The following is a 20,391-nucleotide window of genomic DNA, read 5'->3' as shown; positions in this document are numbered from 1 at the left end:
AATGTTTAAGCAGTAATATATATATATTTGGTCAATAATTTTATCTCGGACTATTTGACTCTTCATAGTATATAGCCTGTCGTACGCGTTTAAAAACAGATCTTTGCGTATATTTCACTTGATATTATCATGTTTATTCATAATACACTAATATAATTATCAAAGCTTTAAGGTCATTACATTGACTTCTGCTTTCATTTATATGTACTCAATAATTAAAAATTAGCATAAATATCTTTGCGGAGACCAACATTCATTCTATACCTTTGACGTTTCCTTTCTTTATTTTGTCATTTTTAATATTATGTACGCAATATAACACACAATATAACACATTTCCGAATTGTGCATCGTATTCTGTTATTTCTCCTCTTACTTATATAATTGAAAAATTTACTGTAATTAATATTATTTTTAATATTTTTGATTTATTATTGATGAATTTGAGATTTGCTGATCTCAAATACATATAAGTTAATTGCAACTCAAAGAGAAAATACGTATATAATGCATAATATGTACATATGTAATCATGAAAAAGAGAAACAGTAACTTTATCGACGCAATGAAAATACATATTCATTTGATATGTCGGATCACCAGGTGGCGCTGACTATCTGGATCAGATGTATTCAAATCATTTTTTCATCGGCAGAAAAGAATAACTTCTTTTTAATTATTTTAATCACAGAGGAAAAGTGGACATTTACCAGTTTAGCATTAGATATAAGCGTTACGGTAGAAGAATAAACTATCATTTATCTCTTTTTTTCACAACACATGTATTCTTTGCTATCATAGAGGATAATTAGCAAAAGTATGATTTCATATCATACGATCTGCAGCGAAACAAGAGTAAATGAGTAGGAGGTAACCTTTCGACGTGTACACGCCTCGGTGATCTCGGTGAATTAAAACGATAGCCGGTATCGCATGAATGTATCAAATTTAATTAAACCGAGTCACGTTAACGTTTTACTACTGCAAGAACCAGAATAGCGATTATTCTTCTGCTTATAGATTTATACCAGAATTATAATCGTGAATTCCGTATATTTTTTGGCGCTTATATTCCCCTGAAATTATGTGAGAATGACTTTGGCAAACGGCCAACGTTCCGCGGACTGTGCGGAGACAACATGTACGGAGCAACGAACTTTAGGAAGCATCACTTCGGACAAGATTCTTTCTAGTCGTCCAGATTTTTAATCGTACAACTTATTGGCAGAATACGATGCTTCCTTTTTCCTCTTCCAATTTTAATTATTGTAGGTTATGTTAAGCAAATAGTGTAGATAATTTTCTTGCCTTCTTGCTTATTACAATAACAATAATCAGCAATCAATTTCTCAAGAATTATACAGACATCCCTAGATTACAAAGAAACAATCATGAAAATTGTTTTTGAGATTATCATGGTTTTCGATAAGAAACCAAAGATTTTGCTTAACCACCGGTTATTAGAGGCATTGTTCTTCCAACGGAAGCGAGAAACTGCCTCGGGTCATAATATTCCCGGTGTACACGTTACGAATGTGTGAAGAGATAAAGTATTCTCAGTAGTGTGCTCGGAAACATTCTTAACATGGCACGCGAGCAGCCGTAGCCACGAGTATTCAGTTAATTCCACGCAAGTGGTTGCTTTTGTGCCATCAGCGGCGTAACGGCATTGTTGCGATAAAATGAAATTACTCGTATGCGAGTATCATCAAGCGACGTTGAAACTCTTCAATGGAATGATCGTAAGGCGGCTGTGGCTGTAATTCAAGCCGCGACGTGCATCGTTCTTCAGGCAGGACCGATTGCATCGATTTCCCGCGACGCAGCGGTCGATTTTGAATTGTAATTACCGCATTCATCTCGCGTAGCACGTAGCACGCTTAAGCACGCTGCAACGGCAACATACATGCCGCATCCCGGTGCATCTACATAGATGTAATCCGTGGACCGGTAACTTTGTTGGAAGTAATTTTCGCCGAGTAAGAATAATTTCGCGTTCACACGTCGCTTGGAGCTTTCGTCAGTCGAAGTTAGGGCGCTGCCTAGGCTGGAGGTTAGGGTTGGCTGGAGTCGAGAGAGGAGCCATGGAGGTTTGGGGTTAACGGTATGGTGGTACTGGCGACGACGGTGGTGGTGGTGGTGATGGTGGTGGTGTGGTATGGTAGTGGTGGTGGAAATGGTGGTGGTGAGAGAGCAACTGCGCAGATCCCAAAGTCTTTCAGCCGCGAGTACGTAGGCAAACTCCGATTCAGTAAGGACTGACTGTTCCCGTTTGCAGTGCAGCTCGAAATCTCAGGGAGAAACCGCGGTCTTTCGTCCTCTCTTTTTCCTTCTCTTTCTCTTTCTGTCTCTGTCTTCCTATCTTCCTATCCACTCTGTCTTTGTTTTCCGTCTGTACCATCCTACTCTAGCCATCCACTCTCTTCTCTCGCGTCTTTTGTTGTTAGTTCCTCTCACCGCGGCAAAGTACGTGCTTAACTTTTTCCGTTTGACCGACTGTCTGTCTGTCTCTGACACGAAGTTCGTGGCACGAACTACTGTTTCGATTCTTTTTCGAAGCCATTCCGGTACACGCTAGATTGCTGTTCGTGGACCGATGTACTACACGAGCGAGCGGGGCTCGTGTCTCGCGCAAATTCCGACTGTTCCCCATGGTTAGTCACGTGGCTGGCCAGTGATTCGAGGAAATCTGGTTGGCTTCGTTTCGGGATACCGTACGAACGGTGCGTTCCGGATGAAAGGTGCGTGTGCCAGTTGATCAACGCTCGTTCGACCGTTCGACTCGGCTCGTACAGCTCGGAATCGAAGTCCCGAGGACGTGTGTGCAAAATCGACGGTGGACCGCAGGTCGATGTGCACAACTCTGGAGAGACGTACTGAAACTCCACGTCTGTCGGTGTAAGTATACCTAACCACCCTTTTCTTTCACGCTGACAATGAGTCACGGACGTATCCGCCTCTGGCGGCGAGTCAGCTGTACGCCAAATGAAACGATTGTTTTTCTTTTCTCACGTAATCATATAAAATAAATTTGTACGTGTTCTGTTTAGTTAAATGTAATTGTAATTCTATTTCGTTGGCTTCTTTTGTTACTAAGAGTGTATTTATATGGTTCCAAAAGACCTCAAAGCAATCGTTTGCCAAAGAATAGTTCAAAGTTAAAGACTAATTTATAGAAAATCGAACTACGAAATTTTTGTACATGTTAGAAACAATTGTTGAGTTGAATGTAATTATAAGTAACTATTTATTCCTCTCGTTGCAAAGGGCGTATTTATACGGCCTCAAAGGTAATCATCAATAACTATTTACTAAAGAACAGTTAGTATTTATTTGCCTCAAAGGAAAATCATTTGCCAAAAGCGTATATATACATTTTCTTTAGTATAGAATCATCTTTATTTACATTTACATCCATTATACTATAATTAATTATACGAATATATTTTTATTATATTAACAAAAATAATTTCAACTTGCATCAAATAGTACCGTAGTAAAAGAGTTAACAACGTATTATCACATTATAAATTATTCATTCTTTCCATTGAAGATTTGAATTAATTGTTATAAGAGATTAATTATACTTTATCTCGTTTACCGAGCGTATTTTAATGTATCGACTACATACGTAGCTCTATCCGTTCGTAACGACCTTTCAGAGCCATTAACTTATTAAAAGATTAATAATCATGTAATATACATTATACGATGGCAGAATGATTTATAAAATTAATTTTCATATGATAGTGTCCACAAATAGGACGTTTCATCCCCTACATGATAACCGACGACAAAATTCGATTCAGCAACACCTGCCGGTGCAGGACGTCGATATTTTATTCGAGCAACAAACCCTCGCTGCATCGACGACGCGATTAAGATCTCCTTAACCGGCGGCAATTTTCGATGAACGATCAAACAGGCGCGGGAACGAATATTATTACCAGGCAAAGGTTAATATGATTTCGCAAAAATCCGTGGTCACAAAAGCCGGCACGGTTCAATGGTTTATCGTTAAACGTGAATATAACTGCAGGCAACGGGTGAATCGAGCCAGCCAGTCACCGATTCCGTGGACTGTTAAATATATTACATCGCTTCTATCGTGAGAAAACATATAAGCTCGAACTTCATAATTATTATAATTTCCTGACCCGTTTTGCGCATAGATCGAACTGATATTGTTAGCGAAATTCTGTAAGTTACAAGTACTAATAAATACCATTACATAACGGTAACTACAAATAAAGTTCTGCAATAGTTAATTTTAACAAGATAATTGATCAGTGATAGTTGATAACAAAAGCGAATGAAAAATTATAAAAATTATTTATGCAGCATATGTCTATAATCTAAAACCTGACACTTATCGATTCACTAAATTTACTAGTCAGTAAATTATTGTGCAAGAGAGCTCCGATATCGAGAGAGTGGAAGAGGGGATGGTCGACCGTACAGGGGGATAGAGATATACTTCTAATCCTGATAACTCTCTTTCACAGGGGTGGAACCCGTTAATGAAATGCACCCTTACCCCGTTCTCTGGATATTACTATTTTTCCATGGAAAAGCCGACCGAAAATATTCTTGGCGATTATTAACATCGGCTTATATCGCGCTGCCAGGTATTAAATACGCGACGGAATGCGCGTTTTCGACCTTCCCTTTCTTCCGTCCTTCGCGTTGTCTCTTCCCCTTTTTCATTAATCCCTCCATGGAATTAAATTGTTGCCCGTGTTACATGGTGGTTAACGGGAAAATCGGTGAAATTAGAGGACTTTGGCGCTGTGACTCCCTGAGACGATACTCCTCCAAGTAGTCTCAGCGTAGTTCATAAATCATGCGTGCGTCCACTTGCTCCTCATCGACAAACACTTGCACCCGTGCCACTTCTGGTTCGAATGTCTGATTAATAATGTCCGATGTGTACTCTATGCGAAGTAAATTGCCTTGGTCTCGCGGAATTGCGTTTAATATCGCGACGGGAAGGTTCTCCCCTTCCGGCCACCGATCTTCATCGTCGAACATGCTCGTCCTATTGTTTGCCTTTCTTGCTCACCGTCTATTTGGGCCTCGTTCTTTACTTGGAAACAACGAGACGTAATGTTTAATTAAGTAATAGTTTAGAAATGATTTCGTGTTTAATTGAACGTGCTGGTTTAGTACTGTTGTTAAATTAAATATCGAATACTATGTTGCCAATAACAGTACGGTATTGGAATAATAGTACGTTCAATTAAACCTCATTTGATGATATTAATACTAAATGAAAGTATATTCTAAGTACGTTAATATGTAAAAAGATTATAGTGAAAATGCTACATAAAAATAAAACATTTTGTTATAGTATTTTTAAAGGCTTCTATCTTTCCTATATTTTTCTAAGATTTTTACGGGAAATGGAACGATTTGTGGATACGTAAATATTTGATTTTTAATACACGGTCACTACTGTACGACTAGAGACATTTTTTTCTACGCGAAAAAAAATAAATCCACAAGGTAGAATAAAATTTTGTCAGGTTCGATGATATCGCGAATTAATTTCTCTGTATATTTGTATTATTTTTTATATTTCCTACGTTTGATAATTGGCAAGGTATCAAGTGATTCACTTTTGCAATTCGTTTTATTAGTTCAACAGTGTAATCGTTTTAAGGAGATTTTGTTGGGATTTCCGGGTTTGATATCGTTCGATTTTTATCCATGGAATCGCATTAAATTCATCGTCCATTGCAATAACGACTGTCGAACAATTAAAAGGAAAAATATGAATTTGATACTTGAAAAAATAAAAAAACAGAAATGAAATACATAAAAATGCATTTATTGAGAACAGCTCTCACGAAGCACTTCAACTTTCCTTTAAAATCGTTTTTTATATCATCGATAATTTTACATTCTACATCTTTATATCTGACGCTCGATTAATTTTCTTTATACTGCAAACATAAGGATAAAACTGATGCATTTATTTAAGAACACCCCCAACAAATTGTAAGAGATATTTTGAATTTTATCTCTTAATTTATTATCGTAGAAGAATAAGCTATGGTAAATAATCGCTTTTTTAAATTGAGAAACAACTTTGCTATCCACAATGTAAAACCAATGTAAAAACTCCACAAAGCTTAATCACCTTAAAAGTAATGAAAAATATACGAAAGTTATGGACCGTACTGATCAAACGAGATTTACAAAAAATGTACTAACACTTAACATGTAAAAAATATTCGATCGTAAACTTATGAAATCAAATAATTCTTCCAATCTGCAAATCTACCGGGAATCCATTCTGTCCAATTAAAAACAGTAAGCTCTCGTTGCAAACAAAGCCAGCAGATTTCACACAATTAAAGCGGAGGTTTGAATGCAGCGTCCAATACGATTGCTTTCGAATCGATCTCCGAGAATTGGAAGAGTCCAGAACGAGCTCTCTAGTCTCGCAGTAAGACTAAAGAAACGGATTCAAGGTATGATTATCTGGAATCTCGCGCTTGTTTCGTCGTTGATGTTTTTATCGTTAGAGGTAAAATACGATGAAAATACGGGGAACGGAGGAATGAGATAAAAATTGCGAAACAGGGAGGGTAAGAGCCCCCCGAGAAATTTTAATAACCACGAGGGATATCGGTGCTGGCTACTTTTTCGAACCCGGAATGGTCGATCGACTTCCAACTCACTCGTGGTAAATCACACAACTCTAACACCTGGCCTCTGTGTGTTCTTCGCTCATGGATGAACGCATTCGCCTCGTGCACGCTCTACACTCTGATTAGTTTCCTCTTGGTTGGAGAAAAGGTATTCCTGAGAGCGATCGCATTTAAAAACCGTGGCCTGTGAAAATGGGCCACAAATGCGCCGGGCAAAAAGGCCCGAAGGGGGCGAGATGAAAGTGCACCGAGACAGTTTATGTCCGCGTAGGAATTTTCGCAGCTTCCAACCGAGCGGCAGCGCCGTGTTGCATCCGGCAGAGAGGGATGAAAGGAAGAAGCGTTTTCACTGTAGTTATAAACGTAGGACGGAATAGATGTATCGTGGCTTTTTCTTACGCCGTGTATTCAACGTTGTTCGTAAACAGTGAGACGATTGTCAACATTCAATGACCACTCTATGATTTTCTTATGAACACTGCTTGTAGATTCATATACAGTTTTCGAAATTTATGAAAAAATATTTCATGTATCTACTATACAGTATTTACAAGAATTTTGGTATAAACGCTTTAAGGGGCAAAAGTTCTCTTCCATTTTGTGAATCGATTAGAAATCGGCTTTGTTGAAAGGATTTTAGTTTGTCAAAAAGGTCGCAAGGTGAATGCTATTACTTGTTTTTTATTCAAGATATAAATCTTCTTTGTTTGCGCTGTTGGAAATGAAGGAGGTTTTGATGGATGTATTTAACCGTTGTCGAGTATTACGAGAATGAAAAAGAAAAAAGAGAATAGGATTTCAATGGTGTTTGATACAGGATCAGGAAGATTTGTTGGAAAGGTATCGGAAATTTGTAGTTGATTGTTCAAGATTTATTGGTAAATATAACGGTATAGGACGCCAAGGGTATTTAAAGTGTCATAGGATTTGCCATCTATGATACTCTTTTCTAGTACGTTCGACGACTTTTATAAAAAATTCCGAGTGCGAAAAATAACATTGATTGAACTTATACTGTTCTCATAAAAAACTAGTTCAAGGTACTTATATACTGAAATACGGACAACTTTTGACAAATAACAAAGATACGTAATTTTCTAACTCGTCTGTATCTTCAGGCGATACGCTATAAAAAAGCAGAATAGCAATAAAAAGGACCGGTCTTCAGAGAAAATCTGATTGCATCTTTTTTGCACGTGTCCGTTCGTAAACTCAATTATTCGTTCCTTTGTCGACTTGATCGAAGAACAAGAGGGGCGTGGAAAAAAGAAATACCGGCGGCGGCGGTAAGGGACGTAAGTAGCAAGGAAGTCCACCTGGTGTCCCTTGATGCATCCTCGTTGGAAGGCATTTGCTTGTGGCTATTGACGCTGCCTCGCCTCTCGACCGGAGAGGAGATTGTATTCTCGCGAGCGGTCGAATTAAGCGGTCGTAGGGCGCGAAGCACGGTGGAAAAGCCGGAGGGCTATAAATACAAGGATAGGGGAGGGTAGGTGAAACGGAGGTGGAGAGACAGTGTCCTCGGCACAATGCGTGCCGCACCAATCCTATTTTCAGAGATACACATCTCTCCCTCCATTCGAACGGAGAGAAAAAGCGCGAGACAGAAATGAGAGCGGGGAACTTGGAAAGAGAGAGAGAGAGAGTGCGAATAGAGGACACGAAGAAATAGAGGATGGATAGGGACATAACCGCTTTATCCCCGCGTCGAATCGTTTCTTCGAGGTGGCTGCAGCTGTCTCGACGCTTCTTTAAAGTCCATCTTTCTCTGACTTCAACATCCGATCCCCGGGAACATTAGAAATGTAGAGTACGCGATCAAGGATGCCGAAATCGTCGTTTCCGTCCCCGAGACACCCGTTCAATCGCTCTTAATGCCTTTCAGTGCACGCCACGCGATTCGTTTCCGTTTTTCATGGACGTGAGTATTTTCGTTCGTGCGTACGGGCATCGAATTCTTCGGAGCAAGCTACAAATCGACGCTCGTAACGTGAATTTTGTTAAAGCATACAAATTAACGATGAATTAATGATTAGAGGAGAAGCTTGTGATCATTTCATCAAATCATGCTTTGGTAAGCTTGCTTCTTTGTGTAATATTTTGAAGCAAATGAACATATATAGACACGTAAAAAGAGAAAACGATTTCTTAGCACCTAAAATACCGCACGATCTCTCAGAGTCGCGGCGCTACCTGTTGTTCATGGAATGTCTTCAAATAGCTAGTAGTCTCCTATATAGAAGGAAGTCTTTATCAACAGGGACAGAACGAACGACTTCATAATTGAAATTATTTCCACGTCGGTGTTGTGGGTGAGATCTCGTTCCGTAACAGATTTCGCTGCTTTCACTTGTCTTTACGTCCATGTTATACATGTACATACACACGTACACACACACATGTACACACACACACACACATGTACACACACACACATGTACACACACGTAGCTCGTTCATTCACGCGTGCACACAAGCACACGTAAATACACGTGAGAAGCTCGATAAGGGAAGATTTATCGGCGAACTTGCCGTATATAGAGAACGTACACATACGTTTTAACTGTTACGGCAGTTCGCAGCCACTTTTCGCGGCTGGTGTCCTACGATTTAAGTTTCAGGCGAACGGGAGAGGCGGACGAGGATAGGTTCTCCTGTTGGTGAACTTGTACCTTGCACTTCAACTTTATGCACGACACTTTGAAGGGCGGATATCGTGTTTGCCTTTGTTACCAACTTTGTTTGCCGACTGGCTTTGTTTACAGCCCTCTAGGTGGTAGGTCACGGCTCAGGAAATCCACTTGAGAAAGATTTCTTTTGTCTACGGCAACTGCGCCATTAATTGACTCGGGGGCCCACAACAAACGAGTCTCCGCGTATTCTACCCTCGTGGAACAATGCGATTACTTACCACACGACCAACAACATTGTGGAATCGAACAAAGGAATCGGAAAGAATCTCATGGGAACATACGCCCTGATAGCCAATAAAATAGCCGGGAGCAACGTACATCTTGCGGTTTTGTAAATTAATCGTTCGCTCTAATACGATCTTTTTTGGAGAGAAGGGTGCTTTCTTCTCTTGTTTTCTTGGGGCTTCAAGATGGTGCATTGTGCATTGTAGACGATTGTTCAACCAGTACGTGAATCTTTAAAGGTATGTAGCTGATAAAACTCGTCATATTGAATGTTCGTACATTAGTGATGGAGAAATGGTGGGATTGAAGTATCGTTTCAGGGCATAGTAGAATTGGTTGATCGTTGGAAGGTCGATAACCGAAATGCTGATTATACGAGTATCAATTGTTCAAAGTAAATAAGCAAGCTATGCATATTCTATGCATAAACTATGCATTTCAGCATATCGTAGAAAATTGGTACTATCGAAACTAGTACTTTGTGACTTTATGACACTGGGAATTTCTTCGTATTTAAATACAATTAGGGAGTTCTCAAGAAAAATTTTCAGTAAACAATTTACATAAAAAACATTGAAACGTAAAATTCAGTTAAAAATCCCATTAAAATCCAGCGACTATATACGTAAAAGCAACATACATTGTATTCGCAAAGTCATAAATTCATATTTAACGCGATAGTAAAAACCGAAGCGGTAAAAAGCCCACCGGTATTCCGGCTTTGGGCCGCAAAAAAACTAAGACGCGCCACCGTTGTCAGATAACGGAAAATAGAAGTTGCTTGTTTCGCTCGTATTGCGAAACGTTAAACGCAACAATGAGGCATTAACGTTTAAAAGCAGGACAACAATGAAAGATAGTAATTATTTGATAATAATAGACGATATCCATCGACTATCTGTCTACGATGTGTCGTTTGCGCGACAGCATTAAAAGGGGAAGAAGCAACGCGTTTAATCTCCGGTTTCCCGTAACCGCAACAAACTAATCGAACAGCCCACAAAATACACCTGTAATTGGATCCACTGCATCCTGACTGACAGATGGAGGGTATTCCCTGTTTCGTATGAAAATAGGTAGCAAAAAAAGAAAGGGAAAAGAAGAGAAGAATGGAAGGTTCTGAAGGCGAGAGACAGGAAGTTCTCGGGAAGACAGGAAACAAAGTGCGGTGAGGATGGCAACAGAGGGAGAAAGTTTGTAGTTACACTTTTAAGACGAAGGCACACCAAGATTTTCTGCTGCTTCAGTCATGGAACTTGTCTTATTAGATGTTTAAGACTGTTCACTTGGACGGGTTTAGTAATAGTACGAATAAAAGAAGGTTTAGAGTCATGATTTTTATATTTATAATCGGGATGAAAGGATTTTTATTCTAATGTAAGAAATTGTAATTAGCTAACTACTTTCTAATTTAGTTGTAACTTTTCATATTTTTATCTGAAATTACTGAGTTGAATAAGGGGAGGAATATTTGTTTGGTAGTTAATTTGTTATGACTTTGATACTGTTATTCAATTTTAACGAATTAAATAAGGAAATGAAATTTATCCAACATGAATACCAAAGAGGAATTATATTTGCATCCTTAAAGTGATAATCAATTTGCTACTCTTTTTTACAGTTACAATCTCATTCTGAAATGTACATGAAACATCAAATGAAACATGAAATTTACATGGAAATGAATCTTAACTTTTCACATGACAGGTAATCTATTAAAGAAGAAATTTCAGGAAAAATTTATTACGGTAATATATCAGGAAAACAACACGTCATATTAATTCGCAGAAAGAACCGGGCAGAAAAGCTGTTCGCCGAAAGGATTTACCATCACCCAATTGTACATAACTCAAACGTTATAGCTTCATTTTTATACATCGGCTTACATCGAAGCACGAAGTAACGACATTGTAACATTTACCGAATTAAACCGGCTCTCTAGCGCCCATAGCTTCCCTCATCGTAATTTTTTCGTCATACAAACGCTTCCGTTCCCCGCTGTAAATCACAGCGTGGAACGTCGTACGCGTGAACGTTCCTATATTTCATCGCCGATAAAAACTGGACTTATCGAGCGTAGAATAAAAACGAAGAAAGGGGAAAAAGGAAACGAGAGAAAATCACCCAGGGAATTAACATTCGGGTCGTAAAGTAAATCATACGGCGTAAAATTAGGGGCCGTTAAAAACTCCTCCCTTGAAACGTTCGGGCGATACATGGAAAAAATGGCTAGACGATGAAACACGATAAATCCGTGACTTCTAGACCACTCGGATTGCATACACCGTGGATCATCGTGGTACAGGAAATCAGACAGATTCTATATATGAAAGTGAGACGAAAATAATTCCACGTGTACGTGAATTTGTATAATTGCCAATTAGACAAAAATAAACAATTGATAGAATGTTGTCCTATATGCAAAAACAAGTTAAAAGTAAAACTGTGTCGTTTAAGGTCTTGTTGTGAAGAAAATAGGTTTGAATATGTTTACACGTACTAAAAATTTTTTTAAAAATTAATTTTCTCGGGAACGAGTTTGAACGAATAAATTCTCTTCTACATCTCTGATTTATTTTTGCATACAGAATAACCTCCTATGGATCGTCTATTACTAGTTAAGTATAGTTAAGAATTAGACAAATTCACGCCATAAAATTTCCCTAATTTACACGATCAGTTGAGACCCATAACATAGTGTATACAGTATACATGTTGTCCAGAAGAGCAAATAAAGAAGTTTGAATGCACAACTAACGTTGTCATCGGCGATTAATGCAATGTTAATTAGCCGTGTCTCGGAATGGGGTGCGTACCGTACCAATTATATCGCGATTGTATTAATACTGTTTTTCATTCAGCCTTCGTGGCCTGTTGCGATCGAAACGCTGCTAAATAATTCAACAATATAGTTGCAGCGTTACCGAGCTAGCGCACGCTGGCTGATAAAGAGTTGAAAATCACGGAACGGGTGGAAAAAGGTGATTTTTTCAGCGGGAAGCCGGCCGCGAGACTATCGATTGCGTCTTGAAACGCGCGTACGACGACACGCGGAGCGGATTACGCCGGAAAGACGCGTCGCGATCGCGTTACCATGCAAACCAACTTAGCACTCTGTCTGTGCGGCGGCATTTTCGATCTCTTAAGGCAGCAGGATGTCGTAAATATTTGTTGTTCGATGGAAAAAAGAGAAGAAGAATAAAAGAGCAACGATTCTTTCGTGGAATGGGGGTCGTGATTAATATTCATTAGAAATGGGGAGAAAAGGACAAAGGAGGGAAATACAATAAAAGGGAAAACAGGGGGGCAAACGAGGAAAAGGATAGAGGCGACCACTGAAAGAGGCACTCGCGCGTCGACAATAAAAATGATATCGCGCACAGTATGAAAAGCAAAGGGTGTGACTGCTGGACGACGGAGGTGGTGGTCGTAGTACGAGCATGCAGCTGGCTCGAGAGAGGATGAACGAACCGGGAACTCGCGCGGATTCTCTACGGGTATCTTTAATATCTTTAATCCACACCCCTACGCGGGAACGCTGAAGGAGGAAGTATGCATGTGCACAGGGAGCACCCCGTGCTATACATCGTACAGAGAGCTCGTAGACATGCTCACGGGGGGTGAGCTCCTCTGTGTTTGAGCTACGCAGGCGCGGTTTATCGACTGCCGCATATATATACACGGAAGCAGAGAGAAAGAGAGAAAAGAGCGAGAAAAGCGTTTCGTTTCGTTTCGTTTCGTTTCGCAGTAACCCGAACAATTTCTCTGGCCGTGCAGGATCCTCCTCTCTCTTCTCTTTGTTCGTCCACCGTTCGTCTCGGCTCCGGATATTTGTCCGGATTGCAATTGCACGGGGCTTTTTCCTACTCGTTTTCCACCCCCTCGTGGGACACCACGCTTCTCCGCCTTTGCTTTCTTCGGTCGTTCTTCTAATGCTCTCGCCTATTTCCCCTGTTCTTTTTCGGTGTCCTTCTTTGCTACCTCCAACACCATTCTCTCCTCGGTTTTACGCGACGTTTTCCTTCCTCTGGCATCGTCTCGATCTCCGCGTAAAGCAATATTTCACAGAGAATGGACGCAAAGTCCAACCAGGAGTTTACGATACTGCGGTAAAATCGTTTCGAGATGCTCGATGACCGATCAAGCGGCGGCATCCCTTCTTGAAATACGAACCGAATAGAGGTAGCTATCTGCTTGGTTTTTTGTCTGAGTCTACGTATATACAGGATGTTCTGTAAACAGGATGGGGATGAATAATACGTTTATAAAATATATAATATCACGCGTTCTCTCTTATTTAATACAATAAACACATACGTAAATAAAAATACTAATCTACAAAGGAATCCCTTAATACTCAGACAAATATTCAAACTTAATTTTCTCTAAAACAAAATCACGTGTAAAGAAAAGATGTCTTCTACGTTTTCTGCTTATTTTTTAAATTACCTCTTCCATTTGTATCACTAGTTAAAAGACATTCTATATACATATAGATACAAGCGCGTGTTAGAGAGAATGAGTCGCGAACATTACGCATCCAGTCCTTTTCTTTCGAGACCATTCGCATCCCCTGGCTCTATCAGGATACCAATTTCGCTCGAGTTCCACGCAGGGCTGATGTCGAGTCTCGTGATTTGCATAATTTTCTGGCAACCACTGGGAAGCATCTTCGAACGGGAGCGCGGATGACTTGGACGACGGAGCTGAATAACGTTTTCGACGGACCTCCTCGTTCTCCCTCAGCGCGCCTGTTGATCGTTTTATGAAAATTTCATGACACGGCCATCGTGACGGGATGGGTCGTTCGACCTCCTCGTAATACCTCTTCGCTCTGTACGCGTTATAATATTCGATCTGGGTTAGAGAGGGTTCATTACGAAAATCGCCGAGGGCGATTGCCGCAATCGTGCGCGCCTTTTCGATTATATCGATATAGGATGGGCCTGTGTAAGGTATAAATCGCGCGGGAAACATCTGTCCTCCGGCGTAGAAATTCCAGCCGCCTTCCGTTCCCTCAAAAATATTGCCCTTCTCCCATGACCACTCGGTAGGACCGGTAAATTAATAGCCGTTCGGTTCGTTAAACGGCGTTAAATCCGAGGGTGTTCGCTGTCGAACCTCTTATTCGAACCTTGTAACGAGTTATCGGGGCCCATTTCGAATCGAGCAGCTGTCTCTCGAAAATGTAAATGTGCTTGGTATTTATTGTTTCCACTCCCTTTTTCTTCTTCCCCGCCTTCTTTTTCTTCTTCTTTTTTTTTCGTTCGTGACCATCGAAGGGAGACCACATGCAGAAATTTTCCTTTTCTCTGAAAACTCTCTCCCTTCGTTATTTTTATTCATTAGAAATAAGAACTGTCCCTGTTGAAAGGATATGCGTCGTAATTAAGACAACATTAGTAATTAATTATTTTCATTATTAGAATTCTCTCTCGTCTCCCAGTTTCACGAAAAAAATATGAAAAATATTAAAAGCTTCAACTTAACTGGATCGAGTTTAATTCGATGGTCAGGGAGTGCATTCTATTCTCCAGCTGTCAAGTCGAAGAAGGAAAATCCCTTACGAACAGGTGATAGACCAGGGACCAACAGGTAGGAATCCGGGTCCATCGGTGCGGGTCAAGAAATGCATAAATTAAAGTAGGGGCGCGCGCTAAAGGGTCCACTTCCCTGGCTGAGAACCTGTAATTTATTCTCGACGACTACGTCGTCGTTCAACGAGGCTAAGAGGACTATTCATTAAGACGAGCCAGCGTCTGCTTAAAGCGAGAACCGTTCTCATCTTGGTTTTACCGATTTCGCGGCTCTCGATTTGGAGCTAGTTTTTTTCTTTTTTTTTTTTGTTTTTTTTCCTTGGCTCCCTAAGTTTTTTAACTCTCGATAATTTCGTTTGACTTGGAAGTTACACGATTTCTATGTCTGGATTGGGTTAGGCGAAATAAACTGTTGCTAAACTTTCAGAGATATATATATCATACTTACGAACCTGTTGGCTCATTTGATGGTCAGAAACTGCTTCAGTGCGGAATTAAAAATTTATAAAATGCGATTAATTTTACTTAGCTCTTTTGATTTGACTTTAACAATTTTGATTTTGACAATTAAATTTAGAATTTATAGTCTACAATCAAAGAAGAAAGTGCTGTTTATTAACAGTATTTGCTACTAATCATTAATTGCCTATTAATTTGTATATTTTTATAAAATCATATACCGTTATCATAAATTTACTGAAATTTGTACTAAACAATAGTTAAAAAACCATATATTTTTTGAGATATTTAGATGGAACACTTATAATAGCTAGCTCCATATACCAATCGTATAATTCACTTCACATTGACTATCAGCAATGTATCTTAATTTAAAAATTAGTACGAAATAATTACATATTGGCCAGAAAGCATATGAATCAAATCGGCCTATGGGATTATAAGGGTTAATTCCAGTAAATGCAAAATCTGTTTCTGATACAAACGTAACAGTGTATTATAAAGCAAACAGGCTCTGAGAATTATTACGTCTAAAATATCGATAATAATCCATGTGACAAATTAATTCATTCTTTTTTCTTTTTTTTACTTAATCAATTGAAATAAAGAAATACATACATATGTTTGATGAAATATGCGTGCAAAGACCATTTATCTTCAAGGTATAAGGCATTGTGGTCTATCTATGATTATTTATGGGTCTCTACAAAGAAAGAGGAATTCATCGTATCAATCATACGATGTATCTATCGGTGTCAGAACGATAAACAGAAAGGTTGTCTAGAGATGAAAGAATGCTATGAGATAATCTATGTAGCCTACCTTTAGAGATTAGGTCTAAGGAGATGGGTTCAGCTGTTTCTAAAAATGAACGGTGGATATTTCGAACATGTATTGTAGAACGAAGTTTTATAATGTCCGACTAAATGGAACCTCTTGTTACTTTGGGACGAACAATTTTTATATTCAGTATTTTTATTAAGTATTATTCCTAGTTAAGTATGTTGTTATTCAGTATTTTTATTTACCTCCATGTATACTAAGTGTCTTTAGAACTTGGCATGACCGTTTTTAAAGCTATACCTTTTAACTTTTTAATAAGTGAGTGGGAGAAAAGGTGAAAAGAAAATATTAGAAAAATTGTGACAGACAGTTGGACCTAATTTTCGCTTTTTTTTTTTCTCCCGTAAAGAAAAGAAATTCCAATCACAAAGGCTTAACTAGGGAAAGGTGTAATAGAGCGAATATTTCAAATGGATGAAACGTGCGATCTGTTTAGCCAGGAAATATCAATAACGGATACCGATCCGTTGTTGGTTTTACACGAATAACAAACAATCCCGATTTCGTGCAAAGTGTCCAATGATATTAACGTTTAATCAGTTAGTGTATACGCTAGATCTAGGGTAATTGCTATACTGGAGCATTTATAACATCGCGTTCTTTCGGTTTCGTGTACACAACGTACGTGGCTCATGCATATTCGCGTTTTAGCGATAAGCAATAACGAGCACCTTTAATTTCGCTATGGATTCGAATAAAGCGAGATAGAAAGGTATTTTCAATTCATAACGACTGTGTTTTCATTTGCATCGTTCTGTTACGTTGTAAGAGTAATAATTAGTTTCTAAATTGCAATTATGTTACGAGTGCAGTACGAGTTGCTGCTCTCCCGATGGAGATCTCGTGAATTTAAAGGGAATTTAATTTCTTTCTTTCACGTTTTGTTCCAATTCATATTGTGATGTCATCGTGAGGTAACAGATTTTAAATTAAAGTGATTAAATGAATATCTAAAATCTTGCATAAATTATAAATTCAGATCAATAACTCTTGTATATCTGTTAAAACATTTATTTAATCTTTAAATCGAAATAAAATACTTTTAAGTTAATTCGTTCTCGCAATGCGCGACACATTTTATATAATTTAAATGGATTTTATAGTCCATTATAATTCATATCTCTAAATAATTTTCTATCTGTTCAAATGTGAAAAATCAAGAAACTCGTAGCACATCACGCATCCATTATACCTACATCAAATTGTAATTTTCCAGTTTGCAATTTTGTAAAAATTTTGCATTTTGCTACAGCAATTCTGTACATGATTATCAACCCAAAACTTTACAACTTTTCTTTCTTTTAAATACAAAGAAATATGTTAGACAAATTACACTGTTCAACAAATTTTTATTTTTTTCCGATTTTACAAACTTCGGAGGCGCATACTTTTTCGTAGAATTTTTTTAACTATACACGATTCTGCAAACCGTTTTTTCTTCAATGTTACTCAATGCCGGCGTGTAATGGTCGCGCGCATTTAGCGGTTTCGTTAGACCGAATGGCAGGCAAGGCAACCGTTAATGTTGAGTACCACTGCCACCGCAGCGTGTGTTGTCAAACTGTTTTGTTTTTTTATTGGAATCGGAACATAATTTTCTAGTTTTTCTTGATGCTCTCCTTAGCAAAAATGCCTGTTCTATCGCGTGTTATAGCTAGATTTTGTGCTAAACCTTTAATTTTTTAAATAAACTGAAAAATGTAAGCAAAAAATGATGCATTTTATGTGTTATTTTCACTTTTATCATTATTTAAACATATTCAAATGTTTATAATGCAATGACAATACAATATTGTAAAAGCACATAATGCTTGCAAAATTGAAAATTTGCAATCTTTTCTTTTAAATTGATTTTTTCGAAAGCTGTAGGTTCTAGGAAAGAACGATTTGGAGATTCGTATTTAACTCGCAAAAGTGTTCTAAGAAGCAAAATTTCTTTACATATAATAAAATAAATATTAAAAAAATATTAAAAAGTAAATATTACATATAGCAAAGATAAACCATCGAAATTTACGTAAAAATAGTTCTTTTATTTTTTTTTTTATTTTATTTATTTAGTCCATGCCTTTCGGCTTTGGACGACTTCCGATTTACATCTCTCACAATGCCCTTACAACTCATAATAAAAAAATAGTTAAAAAAGTAAATATAAAACTCTTTGAACAGAATCCGCCTCATTTTTGTAAATTTTGTCATATTAATTCGAAAGAAATTCAAAGACTATGTACACATGTGACAACAGAAGACGCTGAGAAAGCATAATCTTCGAGTAAATTAAATAACTCACGAGTGCCTCGCGTGTCGCATCAATTTGCATCCCGTTATTATTCCAACGGAACGATCAACTTCCAAACAACAATGTTACAAGTTCACGGACCATTAAGCGAGCAAATGAATTTTACGTACAAAGCGCGTCGTATCGCGTATACGTAGAATTTTACCCATCCCGACAACCTAGTTCGAAGTTAGTCGTCGCTTAATGACTTTTCTTTTGACGCGGCAAGAAAATGGAGCGTGTTGTGGATTATCACTCTCGTTCCGCCAAAAATTGCGCTTAATGACTTTTACCGCCGCCTCTGTGGCGACGGAGATGCCCGAATACAAGTCCAAAACATCTATTACCTCCTTTATATTCGCTGCTGGTCAAAGATTTTCATTTTTACGATGTTATATACCAAAGAATAATTTTACATACAATACATATTTTTTATACTGCGAGACTTTATATACGTAAAACTCACGTAAAAAGCGTTATATACGTAAGAAACACCCCTCTTTTATAAGTATTAGGATTCCTGCTGATCTCATGCAATACATTTCTGATAAAGTACACCAAGTTTGCGATAATCTTTCGTAGGATTTTAGTTGACTAAAAATAACATTTTTATAGAGTATACAAAGATTTTTTACGGTGAATGTATGTAATATACGCAGTGAACGTGTTAAAGAGCATTCGGTGACACTGGAGACGTGTAGGATGAATAGGGATTTTGTAGAGATTGCTGTCTACAAAAATTAGAACCATTCATTGCTCACATAGACAGATGCTTATTTGTCACTAGAAGAGGTGTGAAATGCGGTCATGGAGCATAATGATTCCTCCAATTTAGTAAATTGAGCCGACTGCGTTTCTTTTATATTTGTGGAGCTGAAACTCGAAGTTTTTTTAGGACGAGAGAGAAAGAAACTTATGAGGACAAAAAAATTTTCGAGAACGTTACGATTGTACCGTGTGATTAATAAACTGCGAATATTTATATAAATTAATATCTTTGCGAATTATAACAATGAAAGAGATGAGATCTAAATAGAACAGGATTTGTACATATGTTGCCAAACCAGATCTTGATCATTGTACGTTGCAAAATACCCTACGTTCTTATAATTTCATATCTAAGCTAATTCTTCAATTTATGGAGATATTCTGTTTACGTCGAGAACTCATCGGGGCAATGCTTCCGCTTTGATAAAATGTTAGACATCGATTTCTTTACTTTAGATTGACATCGCAGTGATAGGTAAACGATACTGTATCTAGGACAAGTTAATGAAATAATCTGCTGGAAGATGTCCAAATTTTCTTACAATTAAAAACAGAAACTTTTCACATTATCCAAAAAAATTTCATAAAATAAAGAAAATAAATTCTCCGTGTCTTAATCTTCATCTTTGTTACCTACATAATGAAAATGGCGTTATATTTTAGCTTCTATTCTTTGAACAAATCTGTTAATACATTGTATGATCATCGTGTCCCAGAAACTAATCTGAATAAAAAAATTCTTGTCGCTCGAACAAGAAACACGTCGATCTATTAATGAAACGTCAATAAAGCGAAAATAATACGCTCACAGAGATCCAAGGTGTATCAGAAGTAAAAAGTGAATTAACTCTAAAAGTTCTAGAAAACACTGAAAAATAATTTTTCCGACAATTTTTTCTTCTACTATTCACTTTATAAAAAATATCATTTAC

The 20,391-nt window shown here is 38.0% G+C and overlaps 1 protein-coding gene across 1 annotated transcript in view; it reads left to right on the top strand.

Moving 5' to 3' along the window:
- The first annotated feature begins 1,909 nt into the window (after positions 1–1,909).
- The window catches only part of LOC138179571 (carboxypeptidase N subunit 2), a 37,385-nt gene continuing 18,903 nt past the window's right edge, over positions 1,910–20,391 (top strand). The window contains exon 1 of the mRNA XM_069112485.1: positions 1,910–2,898. The gene's annotated coding sequence lies outside the window, so the exon portion shown is untranslated. The remainder of the gene's footprint in view (positions 2,899–20,391) is intronic.

Source organism: Bombus flavifrons, chromosome 5 (assembly GCF_040668555.2).
Source record: "Bombus flavifrons isolate JBK064 chromosome 5, iyBomFlav1_principal, whole genome shotgun sequence".
Classification (NCBI taxonomy): domain Eukaryota; kingdom Metazoa; phylum Arthropoda; class Insecta; order Hymenoptera; family Apidae; genus Bombus; species Bombus flavifrons.
This window is presented reverse-complemented; position numbering and strand designations above follow the sequence as displayed.